Raw genomic sequence first — 19,725 nt, forward strand, 5'->3', positions numbered from 1 at the left:
TGGCTGGCCACTTTCCTTGATCCACGGTACACGGGTAAGGTTGTCGACCTTATCTTGCCGTCGCAGAGGAAGCAGAGGATGAGACATCTCCGGGAGGCCTTGCAGAAAGGTCTGTGCAACGCGTTCCCAGAGACTGGGAGGTTACAAACTCCTGGTCCTGGACAACGTGTTGCTGAGGCATCGGTCAGAAGGAGCGGTGGAGAAGGTGGCCGTCTGACCGATGCATTCAGACAATTTTTTAGTCTGCAGCCCCAAGGTATGATCGGTTCCAGCAACCATCGCCAGTGTCTGATTTACATGGTGCAGGAATACCTAGGGTCAGACTTGGACACCTTCCCCACCGAAAATCCTCTGGCTTACTGGGTCTTGAGGATGGAGCACTGGCCAGAGCTTGCACAGTATGCAATTGAGCTACTGGCCTGTCCTGCATCCAGCGTTCTTTCGGAACGCACCTTCAGTGCTGCTGGTGGCTTTGTTACTGATCACAGGGTGCGCCTGTCCACCGACTCAATTGATCAACTGACCTTCATCAAGATGAATCAGTCTTGGATCACCCACAGCTACCAAGCACCTGAAGCTGATGTAACCGAATATTTTTTTTTGAAATATCACATCCCTTCAAGACTGCCTATGCTGATGCTGAGTGACTGTCCTGTTATGTTGATTGTCTATCCTCTTCCTCCTCCGCTGATATGTTGGAAGAATATTTTTGGCTCTGGGTGATGCCACCAGCCCAATTTTTCAGCCCCTGTTCAACAGGGGCGTTTAATTCCAATTTTTGATGCACTGCTTTGCAGCCGGGCTCATTCCTGCACCACAACTAGAGTATATGGGAGAGGTTGCAGTGTCGTGGCACCAGCACCAGTGCCTAAGGCCCAATTTTTTAGCCCCTGTTTAACAGGGGCGTTTAATTACAATTTTTGATGCAATGCTTTGCAGCCGGGCTCATTCCTGCACTACAACTAGAGTATATGGGAGAGGTTGCAGTGTCGTGGCACCAGCACCAGTGCCTAAGGCCCAATTTTTCAGCCCCTGTTTAACAGGGGCATGTAATTACAATTCTTGATATAATATTTCACAGCAGGGCCCATTCCTGTGCCCACTGAGAGTAACTGTGAGGACTTATAGTGTTGTAGCACCAGCACCACAACCACCAAAGGCCCAATTTTTCTACCACTGCTCAACAATGGCATGTAATTACAATTCTTGATATAATCGTTCACAGCAGGGCGCTCCAGCACCACCAAGAGTCACTTTGAGGGCTTACAATGTTGTGGCAACACCAACACATTGTTCCGCCATTTCTGCAGAGCATATGGGGCAGGCCCCTACTTTCAAACATCCAACTTACAAACGTCTCCTACTTGCAAACGGAAGGAGACAACAGGAAGTGAGATGAAAAAAGATGGACGGCAAAACAAATTATACAGGGGTGATAACCCTTCCCTATGTTTTCCAAAAAGCTTAAAAATAGATTGTTTGACTGGAGCTACACTTTAAAAATGTACCAGTTGAAAATTACAAACAGATTCTACTTAACACAACAAACTTACACAGTCCCTGTCTTGTTTGCACCGCCTGTATACTGCTGTTCTGAGTATATAGGGCCCGGGCCACACGCATTTCCTTTTTTTAATATGGGTACGGGGTTCCCCTTAATATCCCAAAGGGGCTGGTAATGGGCAGGGGGGGCTACCTATGCCATTTTTCTCAATGATTTTCATCCATATTGCCGGAACCAGATATGACATTAAAACCGCAAGCAGTTTTAAATTACGTTATTTCCGTTAAATGTCATTTTGTGCAGGGACTGTTCTAAACACGGGAAACACGTGACACTTCACAGGCATACTATAGACACCCCCAGGCATGATATTTAAAGGAATATTTCACTTTTTTTTTCCACTTTAATCGTCATTAAAATCAGTGATCCCGCCAAAACGTCCATTTTTAAAAACATTTTAGGCATTGACCATGTCCCCTGGGGCAGGAGCCATGTCCCCAAACCCTTTTTAACACAGTATCTTGCATATTAGCCATTAAAATTAGCACTTTTAATTTCGAACGTTCGAGTCCCATAGACTTCAATGGGGTTCTAAAGTTCGTACGAATTTTGGGTCCGTTCGAAAGTTCTGGGGAGTGTTCGGCTCATCCCTATTCTTTATCATAGCGCTACACATTTATTTTTCTTTTGTTATTGGTGCTTTCTTGTCTAGAAGCTGTGTCGGCGGCTTGATAAACACAGTGCAGTATATATTGAACCACATCTTGAAGAGGGCTGACTATGATGGGAAGCATGGACCTTACCCAAACTCAAATGTGAGAAAGGCCAAGATCATGGCTAAAGTTGTGAAAAGTCTGCAGAAGAATTTTGGAGTACGGCGATCCAAGGATCAACTGAGGAAATGATGGTCAGACCTCAAAATGAGGGAGCAGGATCAGTACAAAAGAATCAAGAGAGTGCTGCAAAAAAGTAAGTAGTTTGTTGTGTGTTCCTATTATTATTATTACGTCTGTGCTGTTCCATGTGCTTTTCATTATTGTTGTACAGTTTAAAATGGGGTTTAAAATGACAAGTTTCAGGTTTGTGTGCACAGTAATCGTTCATAGTAAACATTGTTTGTTCGCTCACTAATACAATGTTTTTGGCAGATGCTGGTTAACTACATTTATTAATGCCTATTTGTCTTAATAGAAGTTTGTTGTCTAGATTGGTTTGTAACTAGAATGAAATGCAAACTTGATTCAGTGTAAGGAGAGGACACTGAGCAGCTGTTTACACATCTGGACACAGGAGAACTAGTGTGGGACACCAGAACATCCTTTTTAGCGTGTCCCACACAGGTGCTGCAGTAGATACGAGGGGTGTCTCCATGTGTGAAACTCACAAAACAGGTAAGTATTCTAGCTTTAGAAAGTGAAAAAAATAATGTCTTCAGCTTGGAACTCTGCCAAAACAGACAATTGTATGTCACTTCCAAGCAATGTTTCATATTTTTAATTGTGTCCTTTGGACATACTAATGTCTGATATTGCCTTCACTTTGTCAAAGTTGAACTTTGTAAGTTTCTGAGATGTTGCCACGTACCTGGTAGGAGTCTGATATGATGAGGTCAGCCTCCCTTGTATCTCCAGTCCAAGCCCCACTGAAGGTGGGACAGATGGAGGCTAGGGCCAGGAGGAACACGAGTGCCTGTAGGTGTTGCTTGCAGAACTTGCAGATGGAGTAGTAGGCTCAGTAGCAGAGGAAGGACAACAGGCAATGTTTGAGCCAGGTGAAGAACAGGAGCAGGGTCTCAAGAATAGCCGGGTTCGGTAAGAGGCAGGCTGCAAGGTACAAAGGCATAAGCAGAAGCAAGGTCAAATGGAAGCCAAGATCAGGAAATGGTAATCAGGAATGAATCAGAGTTCAGAGGCAGAGTCAGGGAAAGCCGGGTTCAGCAACAGGTATCAGGCAGGGTATAACAGGGTATAACAGGAATCAAGGATCACGACACAGCTGAAGACCAGTCAGCACTGTATGTGAGTCAGAGCACCCCTTAAATAGGCTGTTAGGAGCCAATTGGCGTTAGGGACGTGCTCCTGCGCGTGCACGTAGTCCGTTGCGCACAAGCGTGCACACCGGCGCCCTGGAAGTCCGCTGTTGCCCGTGAGCGTGCGTGTGTGCGCCAGAGCAGTTCTCTTACACTGCTGTTGGCCGTGAGTGTGTGTGTGCACCAGAGCAGTTCTCTTACACTGCTGTTGCCCGTGAGTGTGCGCATGCTCACGTGTGTGCGCTAGAGCAGTTCTCTTACATTGCCCCCCCTTATGGGCAGCCCCTGGATGCCCTTCGGGGCTCTTTTTTATGGGTGGCATTGAAAGAAGGCTTGCACCAGTCTTAGAGCATGTACATTTGAAGCTGGTTCCCAAGAATTTTCCTCCGGGCCGTAGCCTTTCCATTTGACAAGGAACTGTGTCTGGTTGTTCCTAAGTCTACAGTCCAACACAGCCTCCACTTCGAATTCTTCATTACCTCCTACGAGAATCGGAGGAAAAGAATTACAGAAACACTGTCTGGAAAGGGATTTGGCACCGTTGTTTTCAATAAAGAAACATGGAATACTGGATGTATCTTCAAACTTTTGGGTAACACCAGTTCAAATGCTACCGCATTAATATTGGTTGCTGAATGGATGGAATTGTTGTATGAGAATTCTGCAAGTGGAAGGAGAGATAGCCAATCATCTTGAGCAAAGGAGGAAAAACACCGTAAGTACTGTTCGAGGGTTTGGTTGGTTCTTTCAGTCTGTCCATTTGTTTGTGGGTGGTAAGCTGGGGAGAGGCAGAGTTCAATCTTTAGTGCTTCACATAAGGCCCTCCAAAATCTATAGGTGGATTGTACCCCTCAGTCGGAGATAATGCTATCAGGAATACCATGTAGTTCAACAATTTCCTTGATGAAGGCTGAGGCAGTCTCTGTGGCAGAAGGAGTTCCTTGTAAGGATACGAAATGAGTCATCTTAGTTAGATGATCTACCACAACAAAAATGGTGGTGAAGTCCTCAGATGGGGGGAGCTCTATGATGAAATCCATGGAGATCATGCTCCATGGTTTCTTAGGTACAGGGAGAGGCTCCAAGAGTCCCCAAGTTCTGGTTCTGTCTGTTTTATATTGAAGGCATGTGATACAAGATTTAAGATATTTCTTGCAGTCCTGCATTAAATTTGGCCACCACAAGGTACCAGAGATCAAATTGGCAGTCTTATAGATTCCTAAATGCCCTGCTAGGGGATGGTCATGGCAGCGTCTCAGAATGGTAACTCTGAATTTTTCAGGGACAAAGATCTGCTCTTCATGAAAGTAAAGGCCGTTCCTTAATTGAAGAGCCAAGTCCTGGGAAGGTGGTTGGTTTGCCACATCTGCCTATATTTGTGACATCAGGTCAGCTTGAAGGAGTAAAAAATTCTTGGCTGGGAGAATGTTAATCGGGGTTCCAAGGATTTCACAGGGTCATTAAACATGCGGGAATCCACAGGACGGTAAGTGATGTGGAACATAAAACCAGAAAAGAACAGTGCCCGCCTTGCTTGTTAAGGCCTTAGTCTGGCTGTCCTCAAATACTCTGAGTTTTTGTGATCTATGAAGATGAGGATTGGGGTAAAACCTCCTTCCAAGAGGTAACGCCACTCTTCAAGCACAGCTTTGATAGCCAGCAACTCGTGGTCTCCCACATCAGGATGCTTCAAGATGGGGACTGAGGTAAATAAAGGTTTTAATTGTTCAAAGGCTTCTTGGGCTTCTGGTGTCCAGTGGAAAGGAAATGTGCTGCTTGGTTAATTGTGTGATAGGAGTGATAAGACCCGAGAAGTTCTTGATAAATTTCCTATAAACATTAGCAAATCCCACAAACCTCTGAACAGCTTTTCTGTCTGTAGGGGCAGGCCATTCCAGAACAGATGTAACTTTTTGCGGGTCCATTGAGATACCATTGGCCGAGATAACAAGTCCCAAAAAATGTATGGTTTGTTTTTCAAAGTCACACTTTTCAGCCTTTGCATAAAGACAGTGTTCCCGGAGGCGGCCCAGTACCTTCATTACATGAATTTGATGTGATTCAACAGATTCAGAGAATATAAGAATATCATCTAAATAAACAATGACAAGCAAGTCAAGATAATCCCAAAAAAACATAATTTACTAGGTGCTGGAATGTGGCTGGGGCATTACAAAGCCCAAATGGCATGACCAAATATTCAAAATGGCCGAAGCATGTTCGGAAGGCCGTCTTCCATTCATCTCCTTCCCTAATTCTGACTAGGTTATATGCACCTCTTAAGTCAACTTTGGAGAATAAAGAATGGAGAAGAGAAATTATGCTATGGATAAAACTGATGTGTTAGTGGTATGAGCTGCCTCTACCTAATATTACCACCCACTGGGTGAAAATATGTTGGATGTAGGGGGAAGAAAGCAGATCTGGCGCTATACCTTTAAGACTTAAATATTGGTACGGAATAGAAAAAATTGGTATGAAATAGAAAAAATTATGCACCTATTAGTTCGCCTATGGTGTCACAATGGTGCTAAATGATTAAAAATATGTGAACACAAGTGAAATTATAAATAAACATAAGTGTTTCATAAGGTCATATTGGTGAAAAAAAATGTTGATTAAAAAAAATAAAAATAAAAAAATAATATATATATATGTGTGTGAAAATATATATATAAAAAGCTGCCTATGAAGGGGGCGTGACCGGATGTGATCGAGGCAGCCAGCTTTTCTCCACAGCTCCGCACATCCTGCATAAATCCGTGATTTTGGAGTGCAGAAATCCGGGAATAAAAGGCACCATTGTCCGGGGGAAGGTGAGCAGACTCAGGACATGCGTTCATCTGCCTCTAAAAAGCAGCGCAAGATCCAGAAAGAGCAACGCCGCACTCGCTCCACGAAGGAGACGGACGGAAGTCCCGCCCCCGCCATCTTGTCCTCACAGAGGGCTGAGCAGAGCGCCACGTGGCCGAGGGACGGGATGGAGCAGCATGGCACTGCGGCAGAGCTGTGAGCAGACGGTGAACAGGCCGATGAACAGCATGTGGTGATGGACACGGAGGCGATTATGCGACATATTCTAGAGGCCATAAACGCCAGTAAGTCTGAACTGATGGGGCGCATTGATCATTTGTCATCTGAATGTACCTTGATAAGGCATGATCTTGATAAGATACGGGGCAGGCTCACCACGGTGGAGGACCGGGTGTCCGGAGTTGAGGACACCACGCACACGTAGGAAACCCATATAGCGTAACTCCGTGACATGGTGCGGTCCCTCCAGCGCAGAGCTGACGACGCTGAAGACAGCCAAAGGAGAAACAATGTCAGGGTGGTGGGACTGCCCGAGGGATTGGAGGGGGACAAGCCGGTGGTTTTTGCAGAGACTCTGTTCAAAACGCTGCTATCTTTGGAAGATTTACCCCCCACCTATGTTGTTGAAAGGGCCCATAGGGTCCTCACGGGCAGGAGACCGACGGGCGCATTTCCACGACCATTTCTTGTAAGGTTCTTGAACTACAGGGATAGAGACATGGTCTTAGCCAAGTCCAGGAGAACACAAGTGCTGCTTTATGAAAATTCCAAACTGATGCTCTTTCCGGATTTTTCAGCCGCCACGCAACAACAACGCCGCTCCTTCACAGATGTCCGCAGGAGGCTCCGTGCCAAGGAGATTCAATATAGCATGCTCTACCCGAGCAGGCTCAGGATTCAATACAAAGGCAGTGTGAATTTTTTTGACAACCCTGTGGAGGCCTGTGACTGGATGGACAAAGAATTGGCTTAAAGACACGGGACAGTGCGTTCTGGGTCACTAACCCACAAGTCTGTTAAGGTACGTTGTGCCTGTTGCACGGTTCCCATTGTGTTGTCCCGGGAAAGGACAGGAATCCTGAGAATTGTAAGTTTTCTGACACTCGACAGTTGTGTGTCTAACATGTGTTGGGGAATCCTCCCCAGCGGAGGAGCTCCATCAGATGATATGAGAGACGGGACGGATCCTCCCGCTTCCCTGGGTTGGTGTCAGAGATTATTATCGCTTGGAGCGGCCAGGCAGACGCAGAAATGTCTTCACCAGGACATCCGGTAGACAGAAAGGTCCCCATACCTTTCCAACAGAACTAATAGGCCTTGTTCCTGGGGAGGCGGGTGGACCCTGACCATAATGCAGTGTTAACGGTACTGGCCTATCGGAATGGCGAGGGTCCCTAAACAGTGCATAACTCTGGAGGTAATGGAAGTGGGGCAAGACTACCCAGTGGATCATAAAGGACACACACTGCTTTACTATGGCTTCTCCTGAGGGGAGGAGGGTTTTCTCCTGAGCCGAATTGGAGCCTGTTGCAATTTTTCTTTCAGGCCGCGTACACACGCGCGGACTGTTTGCCCAACCTTGTTCGTCAAACAGTTTCGTCAAACAGTCCGCTCAAAATTTGCATGAGCGGACTTGCCCACACACGAGCGGACTGTTTCAGCGAACTGTTTGCCAAACAGTTCGCTCAACTTTTGAAATGAACGGACTCGCCCACGTAAGGAGGAGGCAAATCCGCCCATTTCGAGCGCGTGTACAGGTAGGCGGGGCCCGCGAAGGAGACATCGCGGGCTCCGCCGCCTGGAATGGGCTTAAAGGGGAACCCCAACGCCGAAAAAAATCGGCGTGGGGGTTCCCCCAAAGTCCACACCAGACCCTTGTCCGAGCACGCTACCCGGCCGGCCAGGAAAGGGGGGCGAGCGAGCGCGCCCCCCCTCCTGAGCCGTACCAGGCCGCGTGCCCTCAACATGGGGGGGTGCCTTGGGGAAGGGGGGGCCGCGCGCCCCCCCCACCCCAAAGCACCTTGTCCCCATGTTGATGAGGACAAGGGCCTCTTCCCGACAACCCTGGCCGTTGGTTGTCGGGGTCTGCGGGCGGGGGGCTTATCGGAATCCGGGAGCCCCCTTTAAGAAGGGGGCCCCCGGATACCGGCCCCCCACCCTATGTGAATGAGTATGGGGTACAATGTACCCCTACCCATTCACCTGTGAAATAAAGTACAAAAAAAAACACAACACAGGGAAAAAATATTTTATTGCACAGCTCCGGGGGTCTTCCGTCTTCGGGGGTCTTCTCGCCGGACTCCTCCGCTATCTGTGTGTAGCTCTTTTACTAGCGGAGGAGTCCGGCTTTCTTCCTCCCCGCCGCTGGCCTCTTCTCCCGACTTCGGGGGTCTTGTCCCCCTCTTCGGTTCTTCTGCCGGGCCACCGCGCCTTCTTGTAGCTCTTTTGCAGGCGGTGGCCCGGTCTTCTGTCGCCGCTGCCTTCCGTTCTTCTGTCGCCGCCTTCGGTTCTTCTGCCGGGCCACCGCGCCTTCTTGTAGCTCTTTTACAGGCGGTGGCCCGGTCTTCTGTCGCCGCTGTCGTCGCCGCCGCCGCCGCCTTCCGTTCTTGTTCTTCTTCTTCTTCTCCTGGAGATGTTGACTCGACGAGCTCTCCGGCCGGAATGCCAGAGCCGCGCTGTGCGGTCACTTATATAGTGACAATGGGGCGGTGTCACATGGTATATGTCACATGGGTTGGTCACATGGGTTGATGTCACATGGGGACTATGACATCGTAAGGGGGCGGGGTCACCATGTGACCAACCCATGTGACATATACCATGTGACACCGCCCCATTGTCACTATATAAGTGGCAGCGGAGCGTGTCCCTGGCATTCCGGCCGGAGAGCTCGTCGAGTCAACATCTCCAGGAGAAGAAGAAGAAGAACAAGAAGAAGAACAAGAACGGAAGGCGGCGGCGACGACAGCGGCGACAGAAGACCGGAAGGCGGCGGCGACAGAAGACCGGGCCACCGCCTGCAAAAGAGCTACAAGAAGGCGCGGTGGCCCGGCAGAAGAACCGAAGAGGGGGACAAGACCCCCGAAGTCGGGAGAAGAGGCCAGCGGCGGGGAGGAAGAAAGCCGGACTCCTCCGCTAGTAAAAGAGCTACACACAGATAGCGGAGGAGTCCGGCGAGAAGACCCCCGAAGACGGAAGACCCCCGGAGCTGTGCAATAAAATATTTTTTCCCTGTGTTGTGTTTTTTTTTGTACTTTATTTCACAGGTGAATGGGTAGGGGTACATTGTACCCCATACTCATTCACATAGGGTGGGGGGCCGGTATCCGGGGGCCCCCTTCTTAAAGGGGGCTCCCGGATTCCGATAAGCCCCCCGCCCGCAGACCCCGACAACCAACGGCCAGGGTTGTCGGGAAGAGGCCCTTGTCCTCATCAACATGGGGACAAGGTGCTTTGGGGTGGGGGGGCCGCGCGGCCCCCCCTTCCCCAAGGCACCCCCCCATGTTGAGGGCACGCGGCCTGGTACGGCTCAGGAGGGGGGCGCGCTCGCTCGCCCCCCTTTTCTTTGCCGGCCGGGTAGCGTGCTCGGACAAGGGTCTGGTGTGGACTTTGGGGGAACCCCCACGCCGATTTTTTTCGGCGTTGGGGTTCCCCTTTAAGCCCATTCCAGGCGGCGGAGCCCGCGACGTCTCCCTCGCGGGCCCCGCCTACCTGTACACGCGCTCGAAATGGGCGGACTTTCCGAGCGGGAACAGTTTGCTCATTTCGAAAGTAGCCTACACACGGGCGGACTGTTCGCTCAAACACAGTTTCAGCGGACAGTTTTTCGGAATTTCCGAAAGACTTTGTCCGTCCAACTGTCCGCTGAAACTGTCCGCTGAAAGCCCACACACGGGCGGACTGTCCGCCCAAACACTGTTCAGCAGACAAGGTTGGGCGAACAGTCCGCCCGTGTGTACGCGGCCTCAGTTTTTCATTTTTTCACTTTATTATTGTTGTTTGTCAGCACAAGTTTGTGCCCTGGAGTTTGCTGCACTCCATAAATTTTCTACTCCCTGGAGCTTAGGGTGGAAGAAGATACGACGGAGGAGACTTTGCCAGACTTTCAATTACAGAGGTTGGACTTCACTGCAAGTTTTTGCTGTTATGTTTATGGGAGGAAGCTAAATATCAGGACACTTTGGTTTGGTTGTAAGAATGGTACTGGGGGGGGGGGGGAATTTGGTTTGTCACGGCTCAGGGACTCGGGAATGGGGTATGGTTCCTTATGTTACAGTATTCTATAATGGTACCGGTAGTCCAGACTGTGAGGGAGATGGGCACACTGGATGGTATACATGTTAAAATGTTGTGGGATGATGGTGGATAGATTACAGATTGAGTTTTGGAATGTCCGAGGCCTGAACCACAAATTTAGAAGGGCCTCGGTTTTCCAATATCTGAACAATCAAAACCACATATAATCTTTTTCCAGGAAACTCATCTAGATGGAGCCAAAGTGTTGACTATGCGGAAGTCATGGATTCAGAAAGCTCTACATTCCACATACTCAACATTTGCGAGGGGAGTGTCGGTGCTTATAAGCAAGGCCATTGCATGCACGGTCCATCAGGTTATTGCAGACCAGGGGGGACGATATGTGGCGGGGGTGCTGGAGGTGTGTTACCAGAAGCTATTGTTGGTAAATGTTTATGTGCCCCCCCCCCCCCCGTTTCAGGTTCAATTATTGTATGATATGTTTGCCCGCCTGGCAGAGTTTACGCATTTGCCCCTGGTGGTGTTGGGGGACTTCAATGCCACATTAGATGCGGTGTTGGACTCCTCCAACCTGGGCAGGGGGAGCTCAACAGAGCTGATGAGCTGGGCTTCAGTGGTGGGGCTGAATGAATTGTGGAGGTGGAAGCATCCGACGGCTAGATGTTATTCTCACATATCGTCCGCGCATCGGTCGACGGCGAGAATTGATCTGGCCTTTGGAAATGGTAGATTGATGCAAAATGTGGAGAGGGTGGAATACTTACCGGGTGGTCTGTCGGACCATAATCCGTTCTCCCTCACTCTGTCCTTTCCGGCAGGGTCTGGGAGGAGGGGATGGAGGTTGTCTGCGAGTTGGCTACAGAACGAGCAGGTGCTTTTCCAACTCGAGCCCTCCTTTAAAAAATTACTGGTCGGAGAACATGGATTCCGCGGACCCACACATGGTCTGGGATGCCTTTAAGGCAGTTGCAAGGGGTGAATGTATATCGGCTATAAAAACAACTCAGGTAAATGAAAATGAGGAACTCAATCTGCTGAAGCAGCAGGAGAGGGAGTGCGCGGATGCTCATGCGGGTTCCCCTACGGGGGCCTCGCTTGAACACCTACTAGCGGCAAGGAGGCGTCTGTCTCTTCATATTAAAGAAATGACTAGCTCTGAATGGACTAATAATGCTCATAGGGTGTTTGCTGAAGGGGATAAAAATGGCAAGCTTCTGGCGATGTTGATGGCTGATCAGCCGCCCCTGGTGCATATACCCACGATTAGAAATGGGACCGGAGACTTAGTTACTGACCCGACATTGATAATGCAGGAGTTTGTGACTTTTTTCTCAAAGCTATATGCTCCCATTCCTGGGAATGACCCTGGAGCTCTAGACTCCTTGCTAGGGGGATTGCCCATCCCAAGACTGGCAGAGGAGGACTGTTTGACCCTTGATTCCAAAATCACGCTTAACCACTTAAGGACCGCCGTATTGCCATTGTACGTCATTACAATCGGACCCCCTCCCGCTGGATACGGCGGTCTGGTTCGCTTCAGGAGCGATCCGAGATGAGGGGATGGCCGTTGGTTTCTGGCCACCCCCTCTGGATCGCTTCTGGCCAATGAGAAGCTTCCTCCCACTGTGTATTGTTTACACAGGAAGGAGGAAGTGATGTCATTCTCCTCGGGGTGGTCTTTTTGACCGGACTACGAGGAGAAGACTAAAAGTAAGTGTGCACCAACACTACACTGACATGTAGGTACACACAGGCACACAAACCTCCCCCGATCCCCCCAGTCACAGTGTCACTGATTGCATTGATCATTTCTTTACTGATCACTGCATTCAGTGTCAGTTGTAACAGTAAAAACTGTCAGGGCAGTTAGTGTTAGGTCCAGGGTAGCCCCCTATCACCCCCCAATAAAGATTTAACCCCCCTGATTGCCTCTAGAGTTAACCCTTTCACCCCCTTTTGCCAGTGTCACTAAGCGATCATTTTTCTGATCGCTGCATTAGTGTCGCTAGTGTCGCTAGTTTTTTCTTTAGGTTCACCGCCAGGTTTTTATAGCGCTAGGTGCCCCGATATACTACCCAATAATGGTTTTAAGCCCCTGATTGCCCCTAGTTAACCCTTTCACCCCCTTTTGCCAGTGTCACTAAGCGATCGTTTTTCTGATCGCTGCATTAGTGTCACTAGGTAGCTAGTTATTTTTTTAGGTTCACCGCCAGGTTTTTATAGCTATAGGTACCCCCATATACTACCCAATAATGGTTTTAACCCCCTGATTGCCCCTAGTTAACCCTTTCACCAGCGATCACAGTATAAGTGTCACTGGTGACGCTGGTTAGCCAGTTAGTTATTTAGGTTCCCCGTCAGGTTTTTATATAGCGCCAGGGACCCCCATATACTACCTAATAAAAATTTGAACCCCCTGATTGCCCCTAGTTAACCCTTTCACCACTGATCACTGTATAAGTGTTACGGGTGACTCTGGTTAGTTTGCTTTTTATAGCATCAGGGCACCCACCATTACCCAATAAAGGTTTAACCCCCTGATTACCCGGCGGGTGATATCAATTAGGTTTTAGGGTCAGGGTCTGCGTCGCCCCAGGCAGCGCTAGGTTAGTGCCAGTACCGCTAACACCCACACGCAAAGCATAAACCTCCCGTAGTGGTATAGAATCTGAACAGATCAATATCTGATCTGATCAGATATATACTAGCGTCCCCAGCAGTTTAGGGTTCCAAAAAAATGCATTGTTAGCGGGATCAGCCCAGATACCTGCTAGCACCTGCGTTTTGCCCCTCTGCCCAGCCCACCCAAGTGCAGTATCGATCGATCACTGTCACTTACAAAACACTAAACACATAACTGCAGAGATCGCAGAGTCAGGCCTGATCCCTGCGATCGCTAACAGTTTTTTTGGTAGCATTTTATATTTAAATCCGGAAGGCAGTGCTTGGTTTTCGGGGTCCCGTGACTAGGCTTCCAAAAAGTCCCCCACATGTGGTATCCCCGTACTCGGGAGAAGTAGCGGAATATATTTTGGGATGCAATTCCACATATAACCATGGCATGTGTGAGCAATATATCATTTAGTGACAACTTTTTGTAAAAAAAAAATTTATTTTATGTTTTGTCATTATTCAATCCCTTGGGACAAAAAAAAATATTCAATGGTCTCAACATGGCCCTCAGCAAATAGCTTGGGGTGTCTACTTTCCAAAATGGGGTCATTTGGGGGGGTTTTGTGCCATCTTGGCATTTTATGGCCTTCAAAACTGTGATAGGTAGTGATAGGTAGTGAGGAGTAAAATAAAAAATGTATGCCCTTAGAAATCCTGAAGGCGGTGCTTGGATTTCGGGGTCCCGTACGCGGCTAGGCTCCCAAAAAGTCCCACACATGTGGTATCCCTGTACTCAGGAGAAGCAGCAGAATGTATTTTGGGGTGTCATTTCACATATGCTCATAGCATGTGTGAGCAATATATCATTTAGTGACAACTTTGTGCAAAAAAAAAAAAAGTTTGTAATATTCCCGCAACTTGTGGCAAAATATAAAATATTCCATGTACTCAACATGCCTCTCAGTAAATAGCTTGGGGTGTCTACTTTCCAAAATGGGGTCATTTCGGGGGGTTTTGTGCTATTTTGGCGTTTTATGGCCTTCGAAACTGTGATAGGTAGTGAGGAGTGAAATCAAAAATTTGCACCCTTAGAAATCCTGAAGGTGGTGATTGGTTTTCGGGGTGCCGTGCGCGACTAGACTCCCAAAAAGTCCCACACATGTGGTATCCCCATACTCGGGAGAAGTAGCGGAATTTATTTTGGGGTGCAATTTCACATATAACCATGGCATGTGTGAGCAATATATCATTTAGTGACAACTTTTTGTAAAAAAATTTTTTTTTGTCATTATTCAATCCCTTAGGACAAAAAAAATAAATATTCAATGGGCTCAACATACCCATCAGCAATTTCCTTGGGGTGTCTACTTTCCAAAATGGGGTCATTTGGGGGGGGGGGGGGGGGGGGTTTACTGCCCTGCCATTTTAGCACCTCAAGAAATTAGATAGGCAGTCATAAATTAAAAGCTGTGTAAATTCCAGAAAATGTACTCTAGTTTGTAGACGCTATAACTTTTGCGCAAACCAAAAAATATACGCTTATTGCCATTTTTTTTACTAAAGACATGTGGCTGAATACATTTTGCCCTCAATGTATGACTAAAATTTAGTTTATTCGATTTTTCTTATAACAAAAAGAAGAAAATATCATTTTTTTTCAAAATTTTCGCTCTTTTTCCATTTATATCGCAAAAAAAAAAAAATCGCAGAGGCAATCAAATACCATCAAAAGAAAGCTCTATTTGTGGGAAGAAAAGGACGCAAATTTCATTTGGGTGCAATATTGCATGACCGTGCAATTACCAGTTAAACCAGCGCAGTGCGAAATTGGAAAAAGACCTCTGGTCCTTAAGGTGTTTATTGGTCCGGGGCTGTAGTGGTTAAGGAAATCCAGACTGCTATCTTTTCGTTCCCACCCAACAAAGCCCCGGGCCCGGACGGTTTTCCCATGGAATTTTACAAGACCAACGTGGAGCTGTTAGCCCCGCGATTCAGTTGGCTGCTGCAACACTGTCTTAACGTCTCCTCCCTGCCGACTTCCATGTTAGAGGCTTACATGATACTACTGCAAAAGCCAGGGAAGGATCCCACGGAATGCGCGTCCTATCGTCCCATAGCACTCCTAAATACGGATCTTAAGGTCCTCACTAAAATTCTAGCGATCAGATTAGCCAAAGTCATTCCAACGGTAGTTAATACTGATCGGACGGGCTTCATGCCCAGCAAATCGACAGACAGGAACATACGAAGACTTTTTACCCATCTACAACTACCACAAACTGACTCTGACAGTAGAATAGTAGTGTCCATTGATATAGAAAAGGCGTTTGACTCTGTCGATTGGGAGTATATGCTTAAAGTGTCAGAGGTCATGGGCTTTGGGCCACAGTTTCGTAAATGGGTAGCCATGCTGTACGAAAATCCCAAGGTGGCCATCAGAATGGGATCCCGGACCTCTGAGTTTTTTGCGGTGGGCAGGGGCACCAGGCAGGGCTGCCCGTTGTCCCCTTTTCTTTTCGCCCTGGCAATGGAGCCCCTGGCCATCGCACTCCGGTCTGCGGAGGAGGTGCTGGCTATCAGAGTGGGGTCTATTAGAGAAACACTGGCCCTCTATGCAGATGACATGCTACTGTTTCTTAGTGACCCAGAGGAATCCCTGAGGGTGGTATTGGCTATCTTTGAGAAATTTGCCATATATTCGTCGTCCATCCTACCATTGGACGTACAGGCCAAAGACAGGGCGGATTCAGACCTGCCACTTCGGTGGGTGGATTCTATTAAATATTTGGGAGTGACGATCACTCCACGGGTGCGAGATTATCTCTCGCTCAACTTACTCCCCTTAATAGGGATCCTTAAGCAAAAAACGCAGGCCTGGACTAAACTGCCCCTGTCACTTATGGGCAGGATCAGCTTACTAAAAATGAAAATACTTCCGGTAATCCTTTATTATCTCCGGCAAGCACCAGTCTGAATACCAATGACCCTTTTTAAACAAATGGAGAGTATTGTCAATGCATTCCTGTGGACACCAAAACCGCCTAGGATAGGGATGAAGGTCCTTCAAGAGCCGAATGACGGGGGTGGGCTCGCAGTACCAGACTGGTTCAAATACTACCTTGCGGGTCAGATGGTGTTCGTGCGTAGGTGGCTCATATCCGACGAAGGAGACGCGGCCACTGTACTGGAGGCCGCTCATCTAGGATCGTATGAAAGTCTACGTCTGGCACTTTTTAGAGGGAACCAATTCGGATCTGCCCATCACGCTAACAATGACAGCCACGATTAGGGCATGGGAGAAGGCACTAAAATTGGCAGCCCCTAGTTATGCAGGTATGTCCCCCTCCACCCCATTATGGATGAATAGGAGACTCCCTCATTTTTATGGTTTGCTCAATCCTATGGTCTGGGTTATTAAGGGAATAAAGACACTCAGGGACATTACTCACCTGGGGGACTTGCAAACATTTTCATAGCTGCAGAATAGACATGACTTGCCCAACTCCTATTTTTTCAAATTCGACACGCATACCAGGCTCAATTTGGGGAGTTGAGGGTGGAATCTCTACCCTCGACACTCGAATCGTTGCTATCCAGGGAGGACCTGTCTAAAATGCTCTCCATAACATACAAAGAACTCTTTAAAACGCTCACCTAAAGCGGTTACTAAGTGCAGGACCAGATGGGAAGTGGAAGTCCCCAATATTCAAGCAGTGGACTGGGATGATCTATGGACCCAGCCCTTTCAGCATCTCGTATCAGCTAGGGACCGCCTGATCCAATTTAAATTCCTACATAGAAGCTACTACATGCCGGCCAGAATAGCCAGGATATATGAACTAACAGCGGCAGAGTGTTGGAGATGTGCTTTCTCTCCGGCCGATGCTGACCATGTATTCTGGAGCTGCACGCACATTCAGAGGTTTTGGCAGAAGGTTACCATGTGTATCTCGGAAGTATTGGCGGTGCCAATTCCCCTGACGGTGAGGGTTTGCTTGCTAGGGCTGGTAGAGGAGGTGGTTCCTTCCAGGGCGTTGAGAACACTGCTCAACATCCTGCTATTCTATGGTAAAAAGGCCATTTTACTTAAGTGTAAGAACAAACAGGCCCCCGGATATTGTTTATTGGAAACATCTAATCAACTCTATGTTACCGTATTATAAAACAACATACAGGGTGAGGGGAAGTGGAAAGAAATTTGATAAGGTCTGGAGGGCTTGGTACGAATCGGACAGTACTGTAGGCTGAGTAAGGAAGCCATGAGCTCCTGGGGACACACTTTGATGGGGGTAGACATGGGAACACATAACTGAGGAAAACGCCGAAATAGTAGAGTGGAGGCAACAAAACGGGGAATGCACAAATTGTAACAAATTGTAATAAGTAACTTGAGAACTGGAGCAGGGGCTACTGAAAATGTACGCATACAGGTATAATTTAACCAGAGGTTGAAAGGAACCTAGATCCCAGGTAGTAATCCACGTAATAGAGGGGCTGAGCTGTGACAAACTGGGGTGTGGGGTTGGAGGGGGGGTTAGATAGTAGAGATTTGTTAGCACTAGGATGTTAGACCCTACGCGGCCAATTGGTTGGGCTACTGTTATGTTAACAGGGTCCAACTTTTGTTGTTTATGTTCTGTGGAAAAGGAAAAAGTTTAATAAACAGAATTTAAAAAAATTATATTATATTATATATATATATATATAAAAATTGGTAAATAATGATACGATCATATATCAGAAAATGCAAACTGTGAAAACACCCAATAAACAATCAATAAGTCCTCAGGTATGCAGGTGCAAGAAAGCACTAAGAGTTTCCAAAAGTCCCAAAAGTTTAAACAGATAATTTGTGCAGGAGATGTGTGATTAAATATGAAGATCTTCCCAGTGCGCGTGACAGAAACTGGTAATGCCCTCACCAGACACCCTGCCCCTGCAGGGGTAGTATAGCCTCCACAGTGTGAGCCCCTGTGCCGCTGTTTGGTTCTCTGGGGGGTTAGTTTGTCATCCGCTGGGAGCACTTCATTTAGGTTCTCAATAAAAAAAGAGGAGTCTCCATAGTGTGAACCGTTTTAGTATAAGATTCTTTATTAGATAAATGAATTGTACTCACATTTAGCAAAGTAAAATCACGCCAAAAGCATAAAACCATTCTATGACTGCTAGAGCTGATAGTGGATGGTGCACATCCCATGGCCAGCCTACGCGTTTCATCACAACAACGTCATCTTGGTGCACCTTTCCCTTCATATAGGGTGCATTGCTCTACTGCGCCTGCGCGGCACACAAATCGCCAGTTTAGCCATCTTCTATCTGCTGGTAGCATCGTATTGTACATATATGGGATGCAATGTTCCACATTACTCACTCTTACCATTACGAGCTATGCTCGTTACGCAGCTGGGGACCGCCCTCATGGGCGCACACCTCAAAGTCATTAGGCTGGTATTCCCATAACTAAAATGGCGATTTGTGTGCCACGCAGGCACAGTAGAGCATTGCACCCTATATGAAGGGAAAGGTGCACCAAAATGGCCGCTCCAGATGACGTTGTTGTGACGAAATGCGTAGGGCGTGGCCATGGGACATGCACCATCCACTATCAGCTCTAGGCCCTTGTACACACAGTCAGACATGCTGATGGACAATGTCCGATAGGACCGTGTTGTTGGATAATCCGACAGTGTGTGGGCTCCATTGGACTGTTTCCGTCTGAGTATCCGACGGACCAGGTTTTCCAGCTGGGCTATAAAATTTTCTGACAAAATGATCCGATCAGACTTTGTCCGATCATGTGTAGAAAATTCCGATCGGACAAAGTGGCACGCATGCTCAGATCAAATTTTTAGACCAAAGCTATTGGCTACTAGCCTGAACGTAGTCCCGTCCTAACGAAATAACGTCATCACGTTAAGTACGATCGGATGTTCTGACAACTTTGTCCGATTGTGTGTATGCAACAGTTTCGGACAAAATCCGACGGATTTTCTTGTCAGAATGTCCGACTGTGTGTACAAGGGCTAGCAGTCATAGGATGGTTTCATGCTTTTGGCGTGATTTTACTTTGCTAAATGTGAGTACAATTCATTTATCTAATAAAGAATCTTATACTGAAACGGTTCACACTATGGAGACTCCTCTTTTTTTATTGAGAACCTTAATGAAGTGCTCCCAGCGGATGACAAACAAACCCCCCAGAGAACCAAACAGCGGCGCAGGGGCTTACACTGTGGAGGCTATACTACCCCTGCAGGGGCAGGGTGTCTGGTGAGGGCATTACCAGTTTCTGTCACGTGCACTGGGAAGATCTTAATTTTTAATCACACATCTCCTGCACAAGTTATCTGTTTAAACTTTTGGGACTTTTGGAAACTCTTATGCCCCGTACACACGAGCGGACTTTTCGACATCCAAAGTCCGACGGACTGAGTCCGTCAGACTATTCGATCGTGTGTGGGCTGCAACGGACTTTTGATTCGCCAAAGTCTGACGGACTTTAGAAATG

The sequence above is a fragment of the Lithobates pipiens genome, unplaced genomic scaffold (assembly GCF_037356315.1).
Source record: "Lithobates pipiens isolate NorthernLeopardFrog02 unplaced genomic scaffold, aLitPip1_a1.2 Scaffold_18, whole genome shotgun sequence".
Taxonomy (NCBI): Eukaryota; Metazoa; Chordata; class Amphibia; order Anura; family Ranidae; genus Lithobates; species Lithobates pipiens.